General features: G+C 38.9%; 1 protein-coding gene across 1 annotated transcript in view; it reads left to right on the forward strand.

Annotated features, from left to right (window-relative positions):
* The first annotated feature begins 331 nt into the window (after positions 1 to 331).
* KCNH8 (potassium voltage-gated channel subfamily H member 8) overlaps positions 332 to 23207 on the forward strand; it is a 202712-nt gene continuing 179836 nt past the window's right edge. Inside the window, exon 1 of the mRNA XM_061464918.1 lies at positions 332 to 410. The gene's annotated coding sequence lies outside the window, so the exon portion shown is untranslated. The remainder of the gene's footprint in view (positions 411 to 23207) is intronic.

Here is a 23207-nt window from a genome sequence, read left to right on the forward strand (position 1 = left end):
GTCAGCCTTTGGAAAGGTCTTAAAAATGAAGTAAAACTCAATTTTGAGAAAGTATATCACAAATCTATTCTTTAGAACACTTCATTTCAGACAAAGAAAAAGCATAATTTTTAATATCTAATTGTCTTTCAGTGGCTGAAGTCTTCTGAGTCAAAGATAAAATTTAGACTGTGCTTGCGCATGTTTCTTACTTTTGGTCACAGTGTGATAGCAGAGATGCCTTTTCTGAACAGTCTGTCAGTGTGGCTCCACTGGCCATAATGGTCTTCACCTGGTGCAGATCAATAAAGCTCCATTTGCCTCAGTGCAGCTGGATTAATTTCCAGCAGCTGTGGAGCTGGCTGGGTGAGCATTATGGAGACAGGCAGACAGCAGCTTTAAATATTTTAACATTGTGAAGGCAAGTGAAGGTGAGAATAACTTTGTCAATAGCAAGCTATTGTCATAAACAGTTGATTTGATGGTTATAGTGAAGCAAAAAGGTTTGTTGGGGTTTTTTTTGTGCTATTAGAATTTGGGTTGAGACATTGTTCATTAACTGCTGGATTTGGAGTGTAAGCTAACTGTTTAGTTACTAACTGTGCGGTTCATATTGATTCCTTTTGTGCTTTGACTCCGCTTTGTGCCAGTGTTGTCACACTAGTTCTTTCAAATTCCTTCAGCTAGCTACTGAGGAGAAGCAGGTAATATAGCAAACTTGCATGGCTTAACTAATTCATTCACAACTTTCACAGGGACTCTTACTATGGGATGAATATTTGGTATTCTTGTCTAAGCTAGCGCTTCAGTTTAATCATAGAATTGTTAGGGTTGGAAAGGACCTTAAGATCATCTAGTTCCAACCCCCCTGCCGTGGGCAGGGACACCTTATGCTAAATCATATCACCCAAGGCCTCGTCCAATCTGGTCTTGAACACTGCCAGGGATGGAGCATTCACAACCTCCCTGGGCAACCCATTCCAGTGCCTCACCACCCTAACAGGAAACATGTTGCAAGATTTATTTTAAAAACGCCTATGTAGACATGATCATAGTAGGAACTAAATATTTAGTATGTGCATGCCATTTATTAAGAGTTCATTGAGATGATAACTATCACTGGAAAAAACCTGCTTTAAAATCAAGGTACAGAAGAATTAGCATTTAAGTAGCTAAAGAGATTAATTTCTCCCTGTAGCTTTACAGGGTACCATTCAAGGAGATTTCAGGTAGCATGATATCTTTTTGTTTTGGATTTCTCATGTGAATGAAGCTCTAAGCTTGTCAGAGACAGGAGGGGAGGAAACGCTTTTCATGGCTGCTGAAGTTATTTTGTTTGTTTTTAAATCCAGTATTTTCAAAATAATTTTCCTTTTTATCTTAGCTGTGAAATGAGGAAACAAGATATTTATTTTCACACTGCACCTGTTTCTGAGTGCCTTCCAGTCACGAACAGTATGATTCCTGTCAGGCCACTTTTCACTAGCATTGAGGGGTTTTTTTCCTTTTGGAATGAAAATTACATGTAGACTTTTTTTCACAAATACTTATGTATTAAGTGTGCCAGAACTGTTCTGCATGTCTCTAGCAGCAAAAGGAAAGTTGAAGCCTGGTAAGCCTTTAATAGGAAGAAACAACAGCAGAGGTTTTCATTGTCTTCTAGACCTGCAAAAGCTTCATTTTGCTGTTTTAAATGTGCTCCAGCACATGTGTGGTTCTCTCCTTGCTCCTACCTCTACTAACTCCTTCAGTGCCTAATTGCCATTGGTGTCAGAATAAGTACTCATACTGTATCCATTTCATAAACTTTCCTTGTATTTAAATATATTTAAATACCTTGCTCTCTCATTCTTTCGTCTTGCGCGCCTTCCAGAAAGCTTTCTTTGGTAGTTTCTCTACAATATCTTTTATGGCAGCTATTGAGTAACTCCATTTTAGTAAATCAGTATTGTTTATTTGCTAAGGCATGGGAATGAGAATGGGGGAAGCAAAGCTTGCTCTGCACCCTGCACCCACAGGTGTCCAGATCTTTGTGGCTCATGTATTGTGGAGTGCCATTTTGGAAGGACCTAATGGCACATCTTTCTAGTGAGAAGACAAGTCAAGTTTGTTTCTACTACCTCCATCATGCACTGTTTCTGGGCTTGTTTCCACTACTTTGTTCATGTATGAGGCATTTTTGGAGATGGCATGGGGAACTGAGAAGGTAATACTGTTCCTGTGCCACTGCTTTTCACTGTAGACAAATGCACGCTTGGACTTGTGCTAAAGGGTACCAGGGAAACAGGATTTGTCCCTCAACACAGACTAGGCTTATGTCCAAATAACTTGTCTGCTATGAGTGTGAGCTCAAGCATTAGGTTGGATTCATGCTTAAAATCAATCCCGAAGTAGCCATAGTAACCACTCAGCTAGCAGAGCTGAGTTTGCAAGAGGTACTTTGTACTCCTAAAGTGTAAGCACCATTTATAGTACCTTTTCTTTGTTGGTAGGACTTGCATGTATGCATCATGATTTACTTTTTTCTGAGAAGAGTCTTGACATCAAAAGACTAATAATTCATTTCACAGGAGGTAAAATTCCACAACAAGTGAAATAGTAAAAATCAGCACTTAAAGAAAAACAACTTAATCTGCCCATCTGCCAAAAAAAAACCCCAAACCCTCACTATGAAGCTTATATAAAATTCCTTACAGCATTCAGTAATCTTAAATTGAAAACACAGGCCAAAAATTTTAGTTCACAAGTCAGGGACCTGTTAACTCTTGTTTTCATTATCATCTGCTATTTGTTTTATATGCACACATATATTTTAATCTGAATGTCCAAATATTTCATAAGTACTTAGATAAATAAGACTCTTGCCTCTAGGAAAACAGTCTAATAAGGAACAAAGTGCAAGTGATTAAGATGAACAAAAAAGAGAACAGAAAGGAGACTGTAGCTAACAGAAATGGGATCCTGCTGCTATCTGTGTTCTATGACATTTTTTTCTTAATTCTGATGTTGCCAGATATTAATTGATAATTCTGTTATTTCTGACTGTGCGAACATGTCAGTTGTAGTTGGCTGGGCTTTATTTCTGGACATACCTTTGTCATGATGCTTAGAAGAGGTCAGGTTCCAAACAAATAGTTATGTGGTCGATTTAGGAAGAGAGAAAATATAGAAGAATTTGAAAATGTTAAAGGAGCAAAAGTCATTAGTAGAACAGCAAATACATGCCAGTGTGCCTGCATAATGCAAAAAGTAGAAGATAAAAGTGGGTTGCAGAGGAGGGGGGAACTTGTAAAGAGACCTTTCAGGTAAGGACAAAATGGAAGTATAATCAGTAAATGAAGGTTTGTGTCGTGTGTTTATGTATTCTGCTAACACAGGGAGTTGCCCATAGATGCTTTGACTTGCAGTGTGGAGGTGCTAAGGCTCCATTTGCTACTTTAGTAAGGGTATCAGATTGGAAAGATGACCTCAAGATACCAGAGACCTTCATAGGTCCCAGCCAGATATTGCTTGCCGTATGGTAGTGATTAAGCTATGGAGTCATGAGCCACTCCTTGTACGTGGAGCACAGTAACCAGTTCTGTGGATGCAGAATGATTAAGGACCAAAGAGACTAGAGTTTTTACCCTATTTAATATCTCAGACACTCATTTCTCCTTCACCCCAGGTTATGTTCACTAGGTCTCCTATTTCGTATTGGGAAGTTGGCTGGAGGTTCAGGTGGATCAGGTAGGAAGGCTTGTTGTTCTGTGGTGTGTAATTGCTTTCAACTATCAGCCCTGGAAGTCACCAGCCAAGGTCCCGGAGGCCATTCCCCTGCTGCTTGTCTCTATCCATTCCTTGATCTTGAGGGTTTTCCCTCACTTCTAGGATCTTTCCTCCAGTCAGGACCCTTTTCACATTCTCTCTGGGCACCCAGACCCCCAGTTTTGCCAATCTAAATCTATGTGCAGAAGTACAAGACATATTCAGCCTCCTAATGGGGAGGTCACTTTTTTGTTAGTTCAGGGGTTATCAAAATTTAGAAACAGCCAGTACAATTTGCAGCTACTAAGTATCCCAGAATCATTTAAGTTGGAAGTGATCTCCCAAGATCATTTAGTCCAAGCTAAGGTTACTTGATAGCAGATTATTCTAAGACAGTGTGAAGTTGGATTATTAATATCTCCGATGATAGAGACTCCACAACCTCTTTGGGAAACCTGTTCCAGTGTTTGGCCACCCTTAAAATAAAAAAGGGTTTTTTTCTTCCACTGAGATGGAATTCCATATGTCTTTAGTGTGTGTCCATGGCCTCTTTACCTATCATTGTGTACCGAGAAAAGTCTTCTGCATTCCCTCCCACTGCGCATTTGTACACGTTGACAGGATTTCCCCATCCCTCCATTGCCCATCTCTCAAGCCTTTTATCCAGGATGAACAGTATAATTTCTATTGGCCTCTAATCATGTGTCATGTACTCCAAGCTTGAATGTAGTTTTAGACTGGGTTTGCTCTGGTAAATTCTTTTCTTGTGTTTGGGAGTCAAGATCTGGAATCAGCAGTGCATGTGTGGCCTTACCACTGTGAGCAGAATTGCCCCCTCAACCTGTTGGCAATGTTATTCCTGGTGCATAGTGTTGGCTGAGGATACAGAGGCATGTTGATGGCTCACGGTCAGCTTGTCCACCAGTACCCCAAGGCTGCTCTCTGCAGAACTGCTCTCCAGCTGACTGCACTCACCCCTCACTCTTCAGGGTGTAATGGTTATTTCTCCTCTCATGCAGGACTTGCCATTTCCCCTTATTTAACATCCAGCATGTTGAGGTTCCTCTGAACTGTAACACAGTTATCTGGTGTATCAGCCACTGTTCCCAGTTTTGTACATTTGGAAAATTTCTGATGGTGCAATCTATCCCGTCATCCATATCATGAAGACTTATTCATTAAGAAGTTAAGTATTATTGGCTACAATACCACAGTGACACACTAGAGTATTGTCACTATTGGTCACACTACTAGTGACTGACCTCCAACTGGACTCAGCTGCTGGCTGCAGTCTTAAGAGGTAGGCTTGTTCCTGAGAGTTCAAAACTTTAGCTCTTGATACACAGGTGTACACCCAGTTACCTTACACATGTTGGTATTCACAGTTTAAGCTGCCTTTTTTTTCCTGTAAGTTTCTAAACCACCTCTAAAAAGGAAAGATCTCCACTTGTCTGATTATTTCAGTGTCTTTTCTTGTTCTCATGTTCTGAAATATAAATCGCCAATTTCACAAGGTATCCTGTAGAGATGAGAACAAGCCCTGCTCAGCACTACTTCATGCAAACACTTGTGCTGCAGTTGCATTGCAAGAGTAGATTATAGCCTTGCTATTGTCAGCCGTCAGACTTCAGTAATTGTTATATTTGTATTGTTCTTCCTGTTACGTCTAATTGGTGACCTGTGCTTTGTGTTACACAGAGTGAACTCCTGTTATTCTGTTGTCACTCTTCATATTACTCCTGCCTTAAAATCAGCCTATTTCTTTTTGTGTGACTCTCTTGTCCTTCTCCATGGTAAATAGATGTTGGCACTTAAGTTGCTGGATAAAGTTACCAGAACCGGTTGTTTAAAAGGCCAAATTAGACTGAATTTTCAACTCTTTGTCTTGCATAGTGGCAAAGCAGTTGCAGTGAGTATACCGTGTTAAGTGTGCTTATATGCATCTGCATGTAAATGGAGATAATTAACCGGGGGAAGGTATCCCATGTGGCAGCTGGGAGAGGTGTGGCGGCGCCTGCAGTGCGGGCGGGGAGCTCTAGGTGGGGATCGCACCACGCCAGACACCGGCACCAGAACATCTCGGTCCCGTAGCGTCAGGGGAAACCCGAAGTCCAACAGTCTAGCCTTACGCCTGAAGGACGTGTGAGCAGCAGGCAAAAGATTCTGACGGTCTTCATCCTGGCTGAAAGAACACCCTGAGCAGTGTAATAATAAAAATCCGCGTGTAGCCGGTTTTTAACTCAACCCCACTAATCCTACTTAACTAGTGAGCATTGCAACAATTCAGTTAAGAAAAGCTAGTAGGTATGTGCGATAGGAAGTTAATAGTTAGGAGCTGTAATATATAACCCAAGTTTTGTTTCAAGTTGGACATTGGAATATGTGTTCGTCTTGCTGATTCTTTAATGAGCAGCTTGTTGCTGTTACTGTGTACGGACAGCCCCACTTAACAGCAAGCAGGCTGGTCCTGGGTAAGCAATGCAATTTTGCAAGTGTTCCCACTTTATACACAAAGGAAACAACTGCAGACTAAAACAAAGCTATAAAGGACCAGAAATACACAGTTGAATAACTGCAAATATGCAAGTGAAACAAAAAGGTCTCTATAACCTGGGGTTTATACTACCATGCATTCAGCAAGGGTAGAGTAAATGTTCCTCTTAGTAGGACTCGCCGCACAGTCTTGTGGGAGCAGTGAGGTGTCTCCTGATAGCTCTTGATGAGGAGAGCAGGGATTTTCTGCCGGATGAACACATCCTTGTAGCAGCAAGCGCTATAGGGGCTGCGGACTGAGAGGAGGCAAAAGGGGTTGGTGCGTTCCCACCCCTGGCACAAGGGATGTGGGGGTACAGGTGGGACTCTCTTGCTCCCTTCTCCTACAAGGGGTCCCCTCTCACATCCCTGGCAGTGCTTCTTTGCTCCAGGTTAGGAACCCCCCCTGTTTCCCTGCCCATGGAGGGCTTATTACCTATCTCCCTAGCCTGGGTGCCAGGTCTGAAGCTAACTCTGTATCCCTGCTGTGACCAAGGGAGCAGGGTGAGAAGGGCCGTTTGTGCCAAAATTGGGGCTAAGCTGGGAGCTTTCTCCTGGCAGTGGTCTTCTGCCAGCAAGAGCAGCAGAGCTTGGGGGTGTCCATCCACAGAGCAGCTCCTCAGCCCCGCAAGATGGCGATGCTGCAAAGCAAATCTCTGCCTGGAGCTTGCCTGCTTTGGATTGCCGCTGGGGCTCTGGGCATGGAGCTTTGTGCCCCAGCCTGGCTAATGGCTGGTGGGGGATCCTTGCAGCAGTGGCAGCGTTGGTGCTGTGAGGTTTGGGGCACCCAAATAAAATCTGAAAGGTGCAGCCCCATGGCCAGCGCTTCCCTTTCTGCGGTTTCCTTCTCCAGCTCAGCAAATCCGCGTGCTCTGACATAATTTCCCTGCTATCGTGGACTCATTTTCTTTCCTTGAAACCCCTCGCGGGCCCCGCGGCCGGGGAGGAAAGGAGGGCATGGCCGCAGGGCCGAGCATTGTGCAGAGCCCTGCAGAGCCCAGCTCCAACCCTGCTCGCAGATCGCTCAGCTCCAAAGCACCATGAAGGTCTCCGCAGCCGCTCTGGTCGCTCTCCTCCTCGTGGCCGCCCGCTCCCCATCTGAGGCCCATTTCGGTGAGCCTGGCATCGCTGCATCCTCCCTGGGACTCACTGTGCCATTGCTCTACAGGAGCTGCTGGGGCAGACTGAGCGCTCCATCCCCATCAGCAGGGGGAGAGCTGGGAGCAGGAGGCCAACGCTGGGACCCAGGAAATAGCACACAAGAGGGGACATGGGAGATGGCAAATCCTCCGAGAACCCCTGTGCCTGGGGTCCCCCCAGGGCTCTCTGTCTCTGCCCTCACAGATGGTGTCCCCACCATGTGCTGCTTCACCTACCACCAACGCCCCATCCCACGGCACCTCATCACCTCTGCCTGTATCACCAGCAGCAGCTGCAGCCAGCCAGGAGTGATGTGAGCACCCCTGGGGGCTAAGGGGGCGATGGCTGGGGCAGCGGGATGGGGACGTGGCTGGGGACCTATCGCAGGCACCCCGCTGCCCAGGCCGAGTACTTTAAGGTGGGACTTGTCCTGGCAGCATGATCACCAAGAAGAAGGAGCGGTGCACAGACCCCCAGGCGGCCTGGGTGCAGGCACATCTGCAGCACTCCCCACTGCCACCCGTGATGCCCCTGGTGCTTCCCCAGCCCCAGGTACACAAGAGAATGAGCTCTGAGGCCTTTGTGCTTTGACAAGACCTGGTGCGATGAGATGGAACATTGAAGTACAGGAAAGTTATACAAGCAAGCTTTTGGAATTTGGGCCCTGATGTAGTTGTGGCAGGAATCTCAGTTGGAGTCCAGGGGATGTGGGGGTTGTGAGAGGTTCTGAGCATTGCGATTGGACTATTTACCTGAAGAGTTTCACAGTGGCCAGTGAGATTGAACATTGTACGTACATGCTGTTTAAGATAGTATCGAACAAGGGGATATAAAGGACTTGGTGGTAAGAAATGAGGATTTGAGTCTCCGCATCAACTTGAGTCCATGCCATGAAATGCCACAGTTATTTCAAGTATTTAACTGTTTTTATCTCAGCCCACAGGTTTTATCTGTTTTCTGATTCTTTCTCATCCCACTGTGGGGGTATCTAGTTGCTGTCTGGGGTTAAATCGTGACAGTCCTTTTTTGGCACTCAGTGTGGGACCTCTTTGGCATGTGTCAGCTCGTCTTCTGGTGACATTCCAAAACCCTTTGCTGCCTTTGCCTTTCCCAGTCACCGATGTAGTATTATCCCCATGTAGCAATCCTGAATTGAGGATTCAGTGTGGAAGGTGATTAGATGTTAGACTAATGATAGCTTGGCTCATTAAGGAGGTAATAATTTCAAGTGAAAGACATGTTAGTTGCTGGGAGAATTTACAAGCTGCAGTATGTTTAGATGTTGCACTACGGCTTGATCCTTGTGTGTCTGGTTGCACACTTTTGGAACTTGTGTGCGTACTTGGTAAGTAAATCATATAATAGATGGAATCTTATGGTATGCTTAATAATACAGAATCAGTTCATGTGGGAAGAACAGCCATTGCTTCATTGCTTAGATTCTCTGGACCAAGCTGTTGGATGGCTAGGATGTACTTGGCATTAGAGCAGGGCTGTAATTTAATGTCTTGATTCCCCCCAAAAAGGCTCTGCATCCTTTTCTTAAGGACTTGATTAATAACCCCAAAAAAACTGGCTATGTTTTTTCATTGTGAATAAGAAATTTCAGCCTGTTGTACCTCTTAAATTGTTTTATGCAGTGAGTGATGGGACTTCTAGGTGGATTACAGCCTTTTTTTAAGTATGTATTATATTTGTTATGCTTTTTTATTCAAATGAGAGAAGTTATCTGACACTAACAGATATAGCATGAACTTGGTTTATAACTATTTGAAGGCAGTGGCAAAGTACTGCACACACAAACATACTCTTAAGGCCAGCAACAAGGAAACTTCAAAATGGTCTGAGCACTCTAGGAAAATCCTTCAGTTAATTCTTCATCTTTTAAAATGGTAATTATTTTCCTTTATAAACCATCATCTCTGGTAAATATGCAAAAGCTGCACTGAGGAAATGCATTCAGAACCAGATGCAGAAACAGGGGGTCTGTGCTCTTCACGTGCTCTGCTCAGCACTTCCCTTTTGGGTGAAAAATATAAAGCATTTGCCAATTACTGTGGTTCTTTCCTGATTAGAAGAGGTCATAGACATGCTTGGTTTATTTAAGTTTGTAAGCAGTGGAGAACTTTGAGGAATTACACTGTGCACTATCTCTGACAGCAAAGGTGGCTTCAGAAATCCATGCCCTATGAGATCTTGTGGTAGGCATCCTTGCCCCACACGTCCCGCTGGCACAGGTTTTGGCAAGGTTACAAAATAACATGGATCAGAAAAGCTATACAGGTGGGAAAGAAGAAATCTGGTTTTGGAAGACCCCTCTGAATCTAGATCAGTTTCCTGACCTGATTTATGAAGCAGCTACTCAACAAATTCTACTGGGAAAACTGAGGAGTCTGAAACTCTTCTTAAGCTGGTTTTGCTTGCTTTAGCCTAGTTTTCTGTTTGTTGGCAGAACTAATAGACTGCAGTATCTCTCGTTTCTTTTCTGGTTTACTTTTTTTTTTTTTTTTTTTTACTGCATCAGACTTTTAGATATCAAAGGAAATGTCATCAAGCTGCCCTCTGTAGGGATTTAATCCAAAGCCAATGACTGCCTCTGTTAACTTCAGTGAAGTGGGGAACAAGCTTGCTAACTTTATGTCACACAGTAATGCTGCTTTTCCTAAGGAAAACCTTGCCTTTTTTGTGCACAGTTTTTTTCAATTGACTATGAAGAATACCACTCTTACAGCACTAGAAGTCATACAGTTCCAATTTTTACCTTATAAGCTAGATGTGAAGCTCTTTACTGACAACTGGACTGGTGCAAGAGCATTACAAAACATTAGTCATAAGTGCTTTCAGATTAATTTACATTGTTAGGAAATTGGTTTCTCTCTTTTAATTCAGGGTTTTAAGCAGCAGGTGGCATCCTACGTTAATATTATAGTGAACTGTAAGCTTGCTAGCATGTGTTATCACCTGGTCTAGAAAGTTCTTAGAATTTCTTTTCTGCTTGTACTTGTGCAGTATTATCAAGGAGAGATTGTTTTTGCTTAAAGTAAATAGGAAAATGTGTAAATTCTGATGTGAGTTCTGAAAGCATGCGAGTACCACATACTGAAAGTCCTAGTAGAAATTTTAGTTTGGAATTTGTCTTGCAAGAAGCAGACCTTTGTAAACTGGGAGAGATGAGAGAAATAAAATTATTAAAACATTTTCTTAGCAGCTGGATTGGTTCCAGATCTCTCCAGTACTCACTGTGGTCTGCTCAGAGTGCCTGTGGGAAGCAAAAATAATTAACTCTGAAAATTAGATTGAAAAGCTTTTCAAGTTATGATTCAAACCAGAAAAAGAAAGGAAATACAATGTTGATAACACTATTCCTTAAGTCATCTCATTCAATGTTACAAAGTGTCAGGCTATGTTCTTAAGTAGAGCCAAGTCAAGAAAAGCTCAGATGCCTGTTAAAGTTCATTTGATGCTCAGATGTCTTTAATAGAGTTCATTTGAATCAGTTCATAAACTGATGGACTGAAATAATAATGCAGAAGTAAATTTTGAGCTGTACAAGTCGTCGGGGGGTGGATTACAGAACTCAGACCAGCAACTGAAGCTGATGTTGAAGATCTTAATATACTTCACCAATATCCTCCTATTTGGATTAGCAGTCTTTATTTCAGAATCAACAGAGTTCACCAGGGCTCCTCTGGCAGCCCCCAAAGAGGCTACTTAAACTTTTTCCTTTTTTTCTTTTCTCTTTTTTCTTGTCCCTTTCCCTTTTTTTTAAAATACGAGTGCTCACTCAGGTTCTAATGGTGACTACTCGGAGGAGGTGATGTTTGAAACTCAGTGACATGAATTGGGTGAGGTACCTCTCATTTATTTAATTTAGGATCTATTTGTATGGGTTTGTGCCAGGACAGATTTACCTAACAGCTGCTCATTTTCTTTCTAATACGATAATTGAATCATGCTGAAAAGGAAGAATACTCAGTGTTTTAATGATTTTGTGTATCTGGCCCTTGTGATGAAAATAAGCAGCTTTTATAATATTCAAAATTACATGGGTGCTCAACGTAAAAATATTTCATTTACTGACTAATCTTTCCTCTTTAAGCTGATTGCTTAAATTTTGCATGGGAGAGCAGCTCTGTTTTAATAGATGGTTAAAGATTCAAGTCTTCTTAAATGTTCCATGAAAATATACAAAGACATAAAGGGTGCTTAAACACTATCTTGGTATAAATTTAGTGCTTAACTTCATCATAATAACTCACTTAATGTGATTCATGTACTTATGTAACCACCTGAATTTGGGCTATGAAGAAACAGCTTTATGAAAGAATTTGTATGTCACACGGTTTTATCTCAGGATGTATATTTCTATAAGGAAAGCACTAGTGTAAGATGATAGGTCTTGGGCTAGTGCATCTCGAGTGGTGTGGTCTCTCCAGTCTGCTTGATTACTGATGCCTTAGTGTTACTGTTTCTTATTGAATGTGCAAGTGACGTGTTTCAGAGTTTAATGCCCGTCTATATTGCAGATGAAGCCTTGCTAATGTTATAAACAATATTCAGTGAATCAGAACAACACTCCTCAAATAAAATAATACCTTCCTTCTTGTTTATGTTCAGACCATATCTGGAAGTACTGCATTTATTTTTTACCAAATTCAACTGCTACATAACAGTTGTTGCAACTATTTCTTTAAGATTTTAAGGAAGAATGAATTATTGGGTTAACAGCACATAAATAAAACTGTCAAGAAAAATGTATTTTTCCTTTAAAAAAAAATTATTCTGTGAACATCTGAAAAATTATTTTTTATTTTTATTCCTCAAACTTTCCTTTTTGGAGTTTTGGTTCAGATTTTAAAAGCCCACCTAAACCCACATCCTAAACTTTTAAAGGTTTATCTGATCTGAGTCCATGACAACTGCAGTGACAACAATCGTATATAGATCCAGTGCAAACATACAAAACATGTTTAAATACATGGGGCTGGAAGGCTATATTGTAACTCCAGTGCTATCTGTGCAATTAGACCAGCAGAGAGCTGGAGGTTTTGTCTCTTCAGGAGCTTTAAAATACATAAGTAACCAGGTCATGCTATGGCTGGAGGCAAACATTGACCACAGTCCTGGAAAATTGTGTTGAGAGTTTAATACTTCAGTATGCTTATCTTACAAAATACACTCGAGCAAGTGCTAAAAGCATTTCACTAAATCACAGCTTAATGTTAAGCATATTACCAGTCTTATATTAGTATATGTTTTAAGTGTTTCGCTGTATCAGCTCTGGAAAGCATAAGCTTATGCCTGTAGGACTAGAGCATGAATTTCAAGTTCTTTTATTGTTACTATTTTTTTTTAAGTCTAAAAAAATGCACTTATGTTAGCATGAATTGCACTTAAAATACTTGCAACAGCTGTGAACGTCACTGTATTGAAGTGTTTGGTCCAAAACCCGCATGTACAAGCTGTTTTTCCTGCGTTCAAACTTTAGTCAGTGAAAATATTAATTTGAATAAATTTCCGCTAAGAAACATAAGATTGCCCAATTAAGCTATGGAAAGGAAGGCAGAGCTAGCTGTGAAATTAATTTCTAACCTTTTGAACCACACTTTCATAATTTTAAAGTATATGAAAGATGTAATTTATATCAATCAGCAGGTCATTGGCTTGTATTTGTATTTGCAGAAACAGTTTGACCAGATTAATATTTGGCAGATTTTTATTTTTTTTTAATTAATTCTTTCCAGAATCTTTCACATGCTTTTTATTCTCATTAAAAATGCTTCATGTACTATTTATGGTAAGACTGCTCTTTTAGTGATATCATTACAGTGGAGAATAAGGGCCCAGATCACATAACCTAGGGGCCAGGCTTCCCAAATGGCCAGGGTCTGACTGCATCCTCCTTGAGCTGTTGCTGCTGGACAGCTAAAGAGGTTACTGCCCCTGACCACTCATCCTTGCTGTCTGACTTTTCCAGATTTGCCCCAGAAAGTGCTCCCAGGAGCAGACCACCTTGCTTATCTTTGTCAAAATGGGCTGGATTAGTAAAGATGAGAGAATGATAATGTAGGGGAATTGGGGAGAAATTAAGATATAGCAGAAGAAGGATGGGAATCCTGATTGCTGTAGTTATTTCCCTCATGCATAAGGGAGGAGAAAGTGAGAACTTCATCTCACACATCCTATGGGATTTACAGACAAAACTGAAGTGACCTGACGGAGGTAAAATTGCACAGGCAACTAAACATTTCTGAAAATCTTGTATCTTTTCTACCTTCCTTTAAAGCAACTAAAAACCTTTGTAAACTTTAGCTGTACCTTGAACTTAGTTGAAGTTTGAACTGGCTGAAGTGGATCCTTGCATTTTATTTTAGTCAATAAACAGTGATTCAGGGAGAGGGGAGACATCAAAACCCATCTAAATTCTCCCCTATTGGTCACAAAACGCTTTCAGGGTAAAATAGCCTAAAGGTTAGCAAAAGGAAAATGCAAACAAATATTGCATATATCCTTCATAGTAAGAAAACAAGTTTAATACTTAATCACTAGAGTCATGGTGGTCTCTGTTCTGGTTTAAAGGATGTTACAGTCCCAGTGCGGTCTTATGTTTTCTGGTATTTTAGGTAGGATAAGAGGTCCAGAAATCAGAGGTGTTAGAATAAGCTTGTTACTATGTGAAGCTGAATACGATTGTACTTTCAAGACAAGGACATCAATGTTTGGAAGCTGTGACAAATGTCGAGTATTCATACCAGAGTCTGGACTTGTACTCAAGTAAATATCCCAAATCTGGAAGATGCATTCAGTGACTTGATATTAAATATTTGTGAACAACAGGATTAGTCAAAATGTATTTCAATGAATTTGAGAACCACAGTATTGATTCAAGTCATAAACTTTGCCTAAATTCTGTCCTGCCAAAAAAAGACAATTAATTCTGTAGACAGGGAGCTGTGAATGACAATCTAGATCTTCAGGAAAATACAGAGGTTCAGAGAAGGAAAGGATAGGAATGAGGGGAGGAGAATACCATGAGTTCTTGCTGAAGTTTTCAGACAAGTAACAGTAGTAGTTGTAGTTGGTCACAAGCAGGTATTCTGGGGTGGTGTTAGCTCCAACTGTTGCTCTGCTCCTATTTTGGAGACTTCATCGTTAAATAAAGTTTCTTCCACTTTTAGGCCATGTCAGACAGGTGAGTTCTTTTGTCCTAGATCAACACTGAAGAGTGTTCACAGGTTCACGTGAAAAGGCTGTGCAGGTGGAGATTTAAAAAGGAATAGTGAAGATGAGAAGTTAGAAAACAAGATCTCACACTGATGGAACTGTGACTTGGGAGAGTGTGAGTGGTGGTTGTTTATGGGGTCTCATGTTCCTACTGAGGAAATCGGCTTCAGCTGCTACAATGAGGCTTAAAAGAACAAGACAGAATAAGCCATTTAGACTCTCATTTTACTTATCTAATAACCTCTTTGTCTATTGATTGCCAAATGCTTACTTTTCTTGTTTACCAGATGTTACGTCAGTACAGTTCTTGGACATTTTTAACAGCATGTTCTTGAACTAATTATCTCATTGTTAGTTATATTTTCTAGTAGCTGAAATAACCTCCTAGACCCCGGTTTCTGCAACAGCTATGGTAGTGTGAATATTTTTTAAAAACTGTCCAAGTATTCATACTCCATAGAGTTTATAATAAAATATAAACTACAAACTGTGTATTTTGAACATAACAGAAAGCAGCAAAGTGCTTCTTTCAACTGGTAATATAACAAATAAAAAAAATTTAGTGTCAGAACAAAACCACGTAATTGTTCCTTGCTCAGGGCAGCAAGTTCTGTAATATTTTAGCTGTAACAATCTCTTTCCAGTCATTGACAGAGAACAGATATCTGTTAACTTGTCTAGTGAATGTCTGATCACAGTTTCTAATGAGAAAAAAACCCTGTTTGTATTACAGGAACCTAGAAGTTTGTTTAGAAAATAAATTTTATTAATAAATTCACTTAGAGAAATTGCAAGCTGATTCCAGTCAGATAAAATACACACCATAAACTGCATTTACATGTGTACGTGCATATTTGGCTTCAAGCAAAACAGATGATAGATATAGAAATTCACAATACCTAGCCCTTAATTGTGGTTGTTCATATTTTGACACACAATAAGATACCGGGGATACACATGAAGACCTGCTCCTAACATCAATATATTTGTTAGCTCACTTACGTAAAGTTATAATACTTATATTTGTAAGGCTTTTGATTGTTTTTTGCCTAGGGATAACCTGGTAGACCAACTTCACTAGAAAAAATGATAATGAAAGGTGGGAAAAATAATTCTGTTTGAATTTGTTTTAAATGGCATGTTTCAGATTTCTGGATTTGATTCCACATTATTTGATCCCAACATATTGCTAAAAATAGAACAATTCACGCCTCTGCTCTTTGATACCAGACCAAATATATGAAGGTAAACATAGATTTCTGTTGCTTAGTGTGAAACAAATTATTTTAGCCCAAACCTTAATCTGAACAGGATTTTACTTGAAGCAGAAGAATAACCTGCTAGTTCTTGGAAAATTAATGTGTTTCAGAAGAACATGAAAACCTTCTCTTCCATGGCTAGAACACATCAAAAAGTGCTTATAAAGTTCCCATTGGTTTTAGTACATTCATTTATTATGAGGCTGGAAGAAGTTGTGAGTCTTCTAGGGACAATGTCTGCATTATCTATGTTTTAATACTTTCAACTCTTTCTGGGACAAAAAGTGCTGACACAAATTCTGTACTGAGTTTTAAACTGCACTGTAACAGCAAATGCCATCCTAGATAAAAGATTAGTCTTGAAAATTGTACCAAGAATATGCCAACTAGTATACGCTGCAAAAAGGATCAGGATATTAATTTAACCTGACTAGGGAGTAGATTATACTATAAATAGGACTCTGAGACTGCATCTACTGCAAGGCTGGTCTTTTCCTACAAAATCCATTGCAAGTGTGTTTGCTCTAATCCTGTAATATGATCCTCAGTCTAATCCTTGCACCTAGCTATTATACCCTACTATTTGCTATTCATGGAAAGCTGTGCATACGTAAGGCTTTACTTGCTTGTATCCACCGCAGAATAAGAACAAAGTCACTGCTTGTAGATGGAACATACAGAAGTATATGAATGATTCTATATAGAAGGCAAGCTAACAGACGATTGACACACCTGAAATCCCAAAATCTTGGAAACATTAAAAATAAATTGAAATAGGTTTGATTAAAAAAAAAATAAATCTCCAAGTTTAAAATGTTTTGTGCTTCCTTCTAACTTTCTTTTTTTATCTTCCTGCTTAGGATTTCTTTGCCAATAATGCCTTATTCTTTGGGAACATTTTTCTCCAAATTAATAATGGCACATTTTTCTGCAGTGTTTCTTTTCTGTCTCTATTACTTTGCAGTGTCCTTTAACTCAAAATGTACATTCAGTGAAGATATTTAATAAAATCTTTCCAAAATAAGAGTGAAGTGTATGTTTTTCTAATAAGAGTGAAAACAGAGTTGATTTATTTGAAAAGATAGAGTATCTTCTATGTAGATTGACATGACACATTACTGCTGATTCTAACTTTTACTGGTTCATGTTTAAATGGCCTCATGAGAAGAACTACTATTGAAATTCTTACTGAGATGGGAAAGTTGATCTTTTGTTTTCTGAACAACTTCTAAAGGAAGAATCTACTGCACATGAAAAGGTTTAGGGTTTTTTTGGTTCCTCTTTTAAGCTATCATGTAATTGACTAATGTCAATAGGTATAATAGGAAAATCACCTAACCTAAAGTGTAATTTATGAAAGCTTTATTTAAAAGCTGTGGGAAATGTCTCCTGTTGCTTTCCTTGTCTTTCAAGAAATACAAATATGTTGCAGCTTCTTTACTAATTTACCTATTTTAGTTGATGCAAAGATTCTTGAAGAAAAGTCTAACCCACTTCCATTTTCTTGAAACTAGTACTCTTCCTCATCTGCTCTTCCTCACTGTTTTCCTTCTCTGATTAGGAAGAAAGGTGCTTTCAGCACTCAGTGTGCTGAAAACATTTACTATTGCCTAAATTAGTTAAATGAAACACATGAAAGATTATCGTGGTATACCCTCCCTGCTTTGTCTTCAAACTTGATTTGACCAGTTAAACAATAATAAGTTGTTTGCACCATTATGGTTGCAAGTTGGTTTATGCATGACTATACTCTCTCCCTCACCTTCCTCCTCCATATAGTTGAAAACTATATATTAATATATTTTTTAATACCTGTGGTGTGTGTAGAGGTGTCTGTGTATAAATACTTGTGCTTTGGAATTAAGAAAGGAGCTGAGACATAAAACAATGTGTAGCATTGCTTGTAAATTCAGAAGACCAAAGAACACTTTTGAATGTATAGGATGTAATTAGCTCTAGTTTGTATAATTTTGACATGCTGCAGTTAATCCTTTATGCTGTCTTGAAGTACCTGAAATTGAGTAATACAAGTATCTAGCCACTAAGATCACTAGGGTTTGGTTTTTTTTTAGTAGATTTCTCTTTTTGGTAACCATACCACTGTACCCATACTTAGGCTCCTGAACAAAAATGACAAAAGTAATGACAAAAATAAATTCCAGATTATGTTTGAAAGCTGAAAAGTGGGGCACGGGGAATAAACAACCCCTTTCTGGTTTTAGTAGAGATGGCAAATAACTTGCAACTAACTCTTGGAGAAGCATTTGATCTTGATGGGGCTGTATTTTTGTTTTTTTGTTTGTTTACTTTTTGGGCAGGTTTTTTGGAACTACAGTAACATATTTTAGAGATAGATATTCTTAATACTTTATGGAAGTTTAAACCTCTATTTATGACATTTTAATAATACATTAAATGCACTTTTTGATCTGTAAACATTGTATTTAGTCTTCTATGGTAAAGATCAAAGAACTCAGGATATCTTTAAAGTATAGGGATGTGGACCTGCTTGAGGAAGTCCAGAGACCACACAGTTGGTCGGCGGCTGGAGCATCTCTGTTATGAAGACAGGCTGAGAGAGTTGGGGTTGTTCAGCCTGGAGAAGAGAAGGCTTCAGGGAGACCTTATAACAGTCTGCCAGTACATAAAGGGGGCCTATAAGAAATCTGAAGAGGGACTTTTTACAAGGGCATGTAATGACAGGACAAGAGGGAATGGATTTAAAGTGAAAGAGGAGAGATTGAGATTAGACTAAGAATAAATTCTTCACGATGAAGGTGGTGAGACACTGGTACAGGTTGCCCAGAGAAGCTGTGGCTGCTCCATCCCTGGCAGTGTTCAAGGCCAGGCTGCAAGCGGCTTTGAGGAACATGGTTTAGTGAAAGGTGTCTCTGACTGTGGCAGAGGGGTTGGAACTAGATGATCTTTAAGGTCACTTCCAACCCTAACCATTCTATGATTCTGTATGTCCATTAAGGTCATATACTGTATGTATTTGAGGTAGGAATCGCATTTGGCTGATCATGAGTATTACCCCTGAATCCTTACTGTGTAAAACAATGCTAAAAGAACCAAAATTCACAAACAGTCCAGTTTTTGTTTAGACATTATGACAGATAGTACAAAATGTTGATTATAACTAAATAATTGAGGAAAATCTCAATTTTTTTTTTTTGTTTGTTTTGTTTTTTGTTGTGATGCTCAGAAAGGAAAACTTATTACCTGGCTTCAAATATTGCTGTTGATTTCTGTGAAGCTGATAATAGAACCTTTGAGAAAACATCTTTTTACTGTTCACACCTAAAACAAGCCATATAATTAAGTGGCCTTCATATTTACCATAAAACCCCTGCATATCTAAGAACTTGGACCTATGTCTCTCTTGTGGGTTGTTTTCTTAGAAAAATTGTCAGGTCTAATTTATGTAATTTAAATGTCTAAAATATTCATCACCATGGCAATAATTTCTGTGTTTTATAATATGATGTCATAGAAGTACACTGAGCGTGGAACTCGTGAATGCTGTCTAATGTGTTTTAGCTATTGATCTTGTATTCTGAGATGAGATTTTTCACTTCTTAAAATGCAGTAAATTCAAAGAAAGAAGGAATAAAACTCAGTAATGCTGCCTAGGCTTTTTATTCATGAATCCTTTGTCAAAGCAACTGCACTGAAAACAAAATTGAAGAGGACATCTAGTGAAATACTAGTGTCTGTTTCCTTTTGAGTTTTTTGTGCTTTGGCAGTCTTTTGTGACTTGCAGTGACTTATAAGAACCAATTTTGTTGTCACTGTTCTCATGTCACTTTATGAATAGCCACCAAAACTTTAATTGGAATTAACACCACAACACTGCTAATATCACCGTGTTTGGTTTGCTTATTAATTTCAGAATTACCTGTGGTGTTTTGCAAGTCAGAAACACTACTAAAGAAAATCCAGCTGTCGAGTCTCTTCCTGCTCTTTATTGCACTGGTGAAAGTTATGTAGAATACCACTGAATCATGTGAGTTTGGTGATGTTGAGGAAGCTTAAGCCTTATATAAATTGTTCCAAAAATATCAGGTAGGGAACAGAAGAAATTAGTTTCACTTATCTGCTTTAATCATTTAAAAATAGGTGTACTTGGGAAGAAATCTGCGCTGTCTTCTGAGTTGTATTTTAATAATGGTGTTTGGAAAGTTAGTGTGATATTTAGATTCCTATTATTCAGTGTTCACTCTGTGGAAGCATGGTAACACAATTTCTAATTAACTTCTGTGGATCTGTGGGCGGAACCACTTTTTACATCTGCATGAAAGAAGATCATGCTTAAGGCTTAAGAGCAAATAGCATATCTAGAGCTGTGCTTGTGAGTATTGTCTTTATTCAAAGTGGCCTAATATGGCTTCTACACAACCAATATCACTTCTTAAAATTTCAGCCTGAGTTCTTTGCTTTCACTGATTGTGCTCAGACCTTGCAAATAATTTTGGTTTTTTACTTTTTGAATTCAAGCAGATAAAAGGTAGTGTATTATTTTTTTCATATAATGAAATAGTTGTAAACTCCATATTAAAATCAGCGAAGTTGTGATGATATTATAAAGAATATTTTCAACAGCTATATTTGAATTCAGTATTCAAAGGAAAGAATTGGGAACAAAAATAACCACAACATTTTTTTGAGACAGAAAAATCTACAAGATCCTTTAAAGTAAACATTACTTTCTATGCCATAGTGAGGTAAACTGGCATGGGATGCCTTTCATATCCAGGAAATAAAACAGATAAAAGAGTGTAGAGCACTGTAATGGTTTAAATCCAACTTCTTCTCTATCTTTATTTTCTTGCATAGTTTTTGAGCAGAAAATTTCTGTTCCGATGTATTTTGCCATAAGCTTCAGTTTTGTCTCCAGAGTTGTAGTGTTATTCCATTTTTATTTTTTATTTTTTTTAAGGGTTTGTCCTTAGTTTGGTGGGTTTTCTGCTTTTGTTTTCTGATGGAAAGCAAAACATGATTCAAATTAGATATTGCTTCTTCAGCTTTGGACGCTAATTTTGTGCATAGGCATACATTTCTCCTTTAGGTAATATTTTTCCTATAAACAACGATTACTTCTTCCCACATGATGGTGCTCAATTAACAATAGACCAATTCAGTATCCTGTGAATTCCTCATTCATTGAAATGTGATTCCATAACTTTCTGAATATTATCTGAACATCTCTTGAATGAAAAATGTTAATTTGTTTCTAGCTTTATTGGATATTTTTGTAAAATTTGTCTGTTACACAGACATTAACAGTATCCACACAATCATTAGAGAGCTATGATCCTGCTTTAAAGGATAGGAAAGTGGGTACAGCAATTGAAATTCTATAACCTTGTTTATTTTGAGATCTGATACTGTCTATTCATTGATTCATTTTTAGCTTGACAGCAAGACGATCTTCAAATCTTACTTCACCTTCTGCTTTCCAGAAGGGATAGGAGAGCATATCTCCTTTTTATACAAATCTGATGCGGACTTGAAACCTGGGTCTGTGAATGTACTATGAGCTAACTATAAAAAAAAATCAAATCAGGATTGTATAGACCATTATCATTCTATGTAGTTGAACAATATGAATAATGAAATTAAACCTGATATGTGTGATTTCCTATATATTTTAAAAATAAACACAAAACCAAAAATTGCAGCTGAGCATTCTTGTGGTATCAGTACAGCTAGAACCTTTTGAACCTACTACATTGATTTTTCAGTACATTAGTGAGTGGCGTGTCTGTTAACATCAGTAAGCTTGCATCCTTTATTTACACCAGCGCCCAAAGAGAAATGAACCTTTGAAAAAACATTTTGCAGGTATTTGGCAGTAACAGAGATAAAGTGAGGTTTGAATCTTTAAATTCATTCCAGATACTTCGTTCCAGATACCCTCATGTATGTATTCTTCTGCTTTCTTCTCCTGCATTTCACTTATTTGACCCTCCTCCCCCAACTGTTCTTGATCCAATTCTGTATTTTCTGTCTAGCTACCCAGCTCCAGTTTCCTTTCTCACTTTTCACCCTGTTCTTGGTGTTTTGCCCCATTATTTAAGTTGTTCTGCTTCATCTCCTGCTGCTTATCTTCTATCTTGTTCCCACTGAGTCTAATTCAGCTGGGATATGTTTCCTAATGACTTTCTGGGTCTTTGCTTCCCCTGACTTCTACTTTCTAAGGAGTTGAGGGTTTCCAGGTTTCCTGCAGAGCTTTGGCTTTTCCTTATGCCAGATTCTATTTCCCTTGTTTCATCATCCGTTTCAGTTTCATCCTAACTACTAATCATGTCTCACACCCATTCCCTCTTATGGCTTCTCTTCTACATTATGTTCCAGTGAGTTGCTCCTTTCTTTACTAAGATTTCTTCACCTGTGCTTTTCCTTCTCACTTGAATCTTGAAAAGGACTGAATTTCTTTACTTTTTTTAATTGAAATGTTCCAGAGATATGGTCTGTCTGAAGCAGGTTGCTATTTTTGGCAAAATTTTATACAATAGAAAACATGGTCTTATAGTAGGAATTGCTGGCAGATATGTAATCATATGTAAGTCTCTCTCTAGCACATGAGCAGACCTTCTTGGGTCAGACCCAGGGTCTGTCTAAAAGTATCATGTCTGTACTGTGATTACATCAGGTAGTGGGGAAGGAGCCCACTGAGATGAGTATTTTAACCCTTTTCCTTGCAAGCTTTTCCTGTCTATAGCAACTTAATCAACTCCTGAAACAGATGTGCCATCTTTGTACTTAAACTTCGACCCAGAATGTTGTTTGCTTGGAAGAGCTTCAATTATGTAGCTTTATTCTTTAAAATTTCTGGGTTTTGCTTATGAACAATGAAAGAAAGGGACCAATATGTCCTTAAGCATCACAATCATTTGTTAAGATAATACTTCTAACACACATTAAATTAGCCTGTTCACAGCAGATGAACAGCAGGTTGCCATTCTTTGCCCTTTCCTAGTATTTTCAGACTCTTTCATTATTCCTTTTTTTTTCTTCACTGGATGCCTAGGTTAAACAAATAAATAAGTGGGTGGCAATTCAAAGCACAAAAGCAAGCTACATGCAGTCCTTTCTGATTGTTAATTTGATTTTTCACTGACTGTTTAAATTTGCATAACTACAGCAGGTATGTTGAGGTAGAGTGCTTATGAGAGGGAAGCAATAAGCAGCTCCCAACTTTTGTTATGAAGTTATGAGGAATGTTATGATTGTTATGAGGAATATTAATAAAGAAACTTGGAAAATGTGTTTTGGGTTGAATTAAAAATTGTACATGAAGAAAAGGTGTATGATTATGACCAG

Source organism: Pezoporus flaviventris, unplaced genomic scaffold (assembly GCF_033815535.1).
Source record: "Pezoporus flaviventris isolate CSIRO_AGI_PZ_B2104156 unplaced genomic scaffold, CSIRO_AGI_Pfla_v1 ptg000037l, whole genome shotgun sequence".
NCBI lineage: Eukaryota > Metazoa > Chordata > Aves > Psittaciformes > Psittacidae > Pezoporus > Pezoporus flaviventris.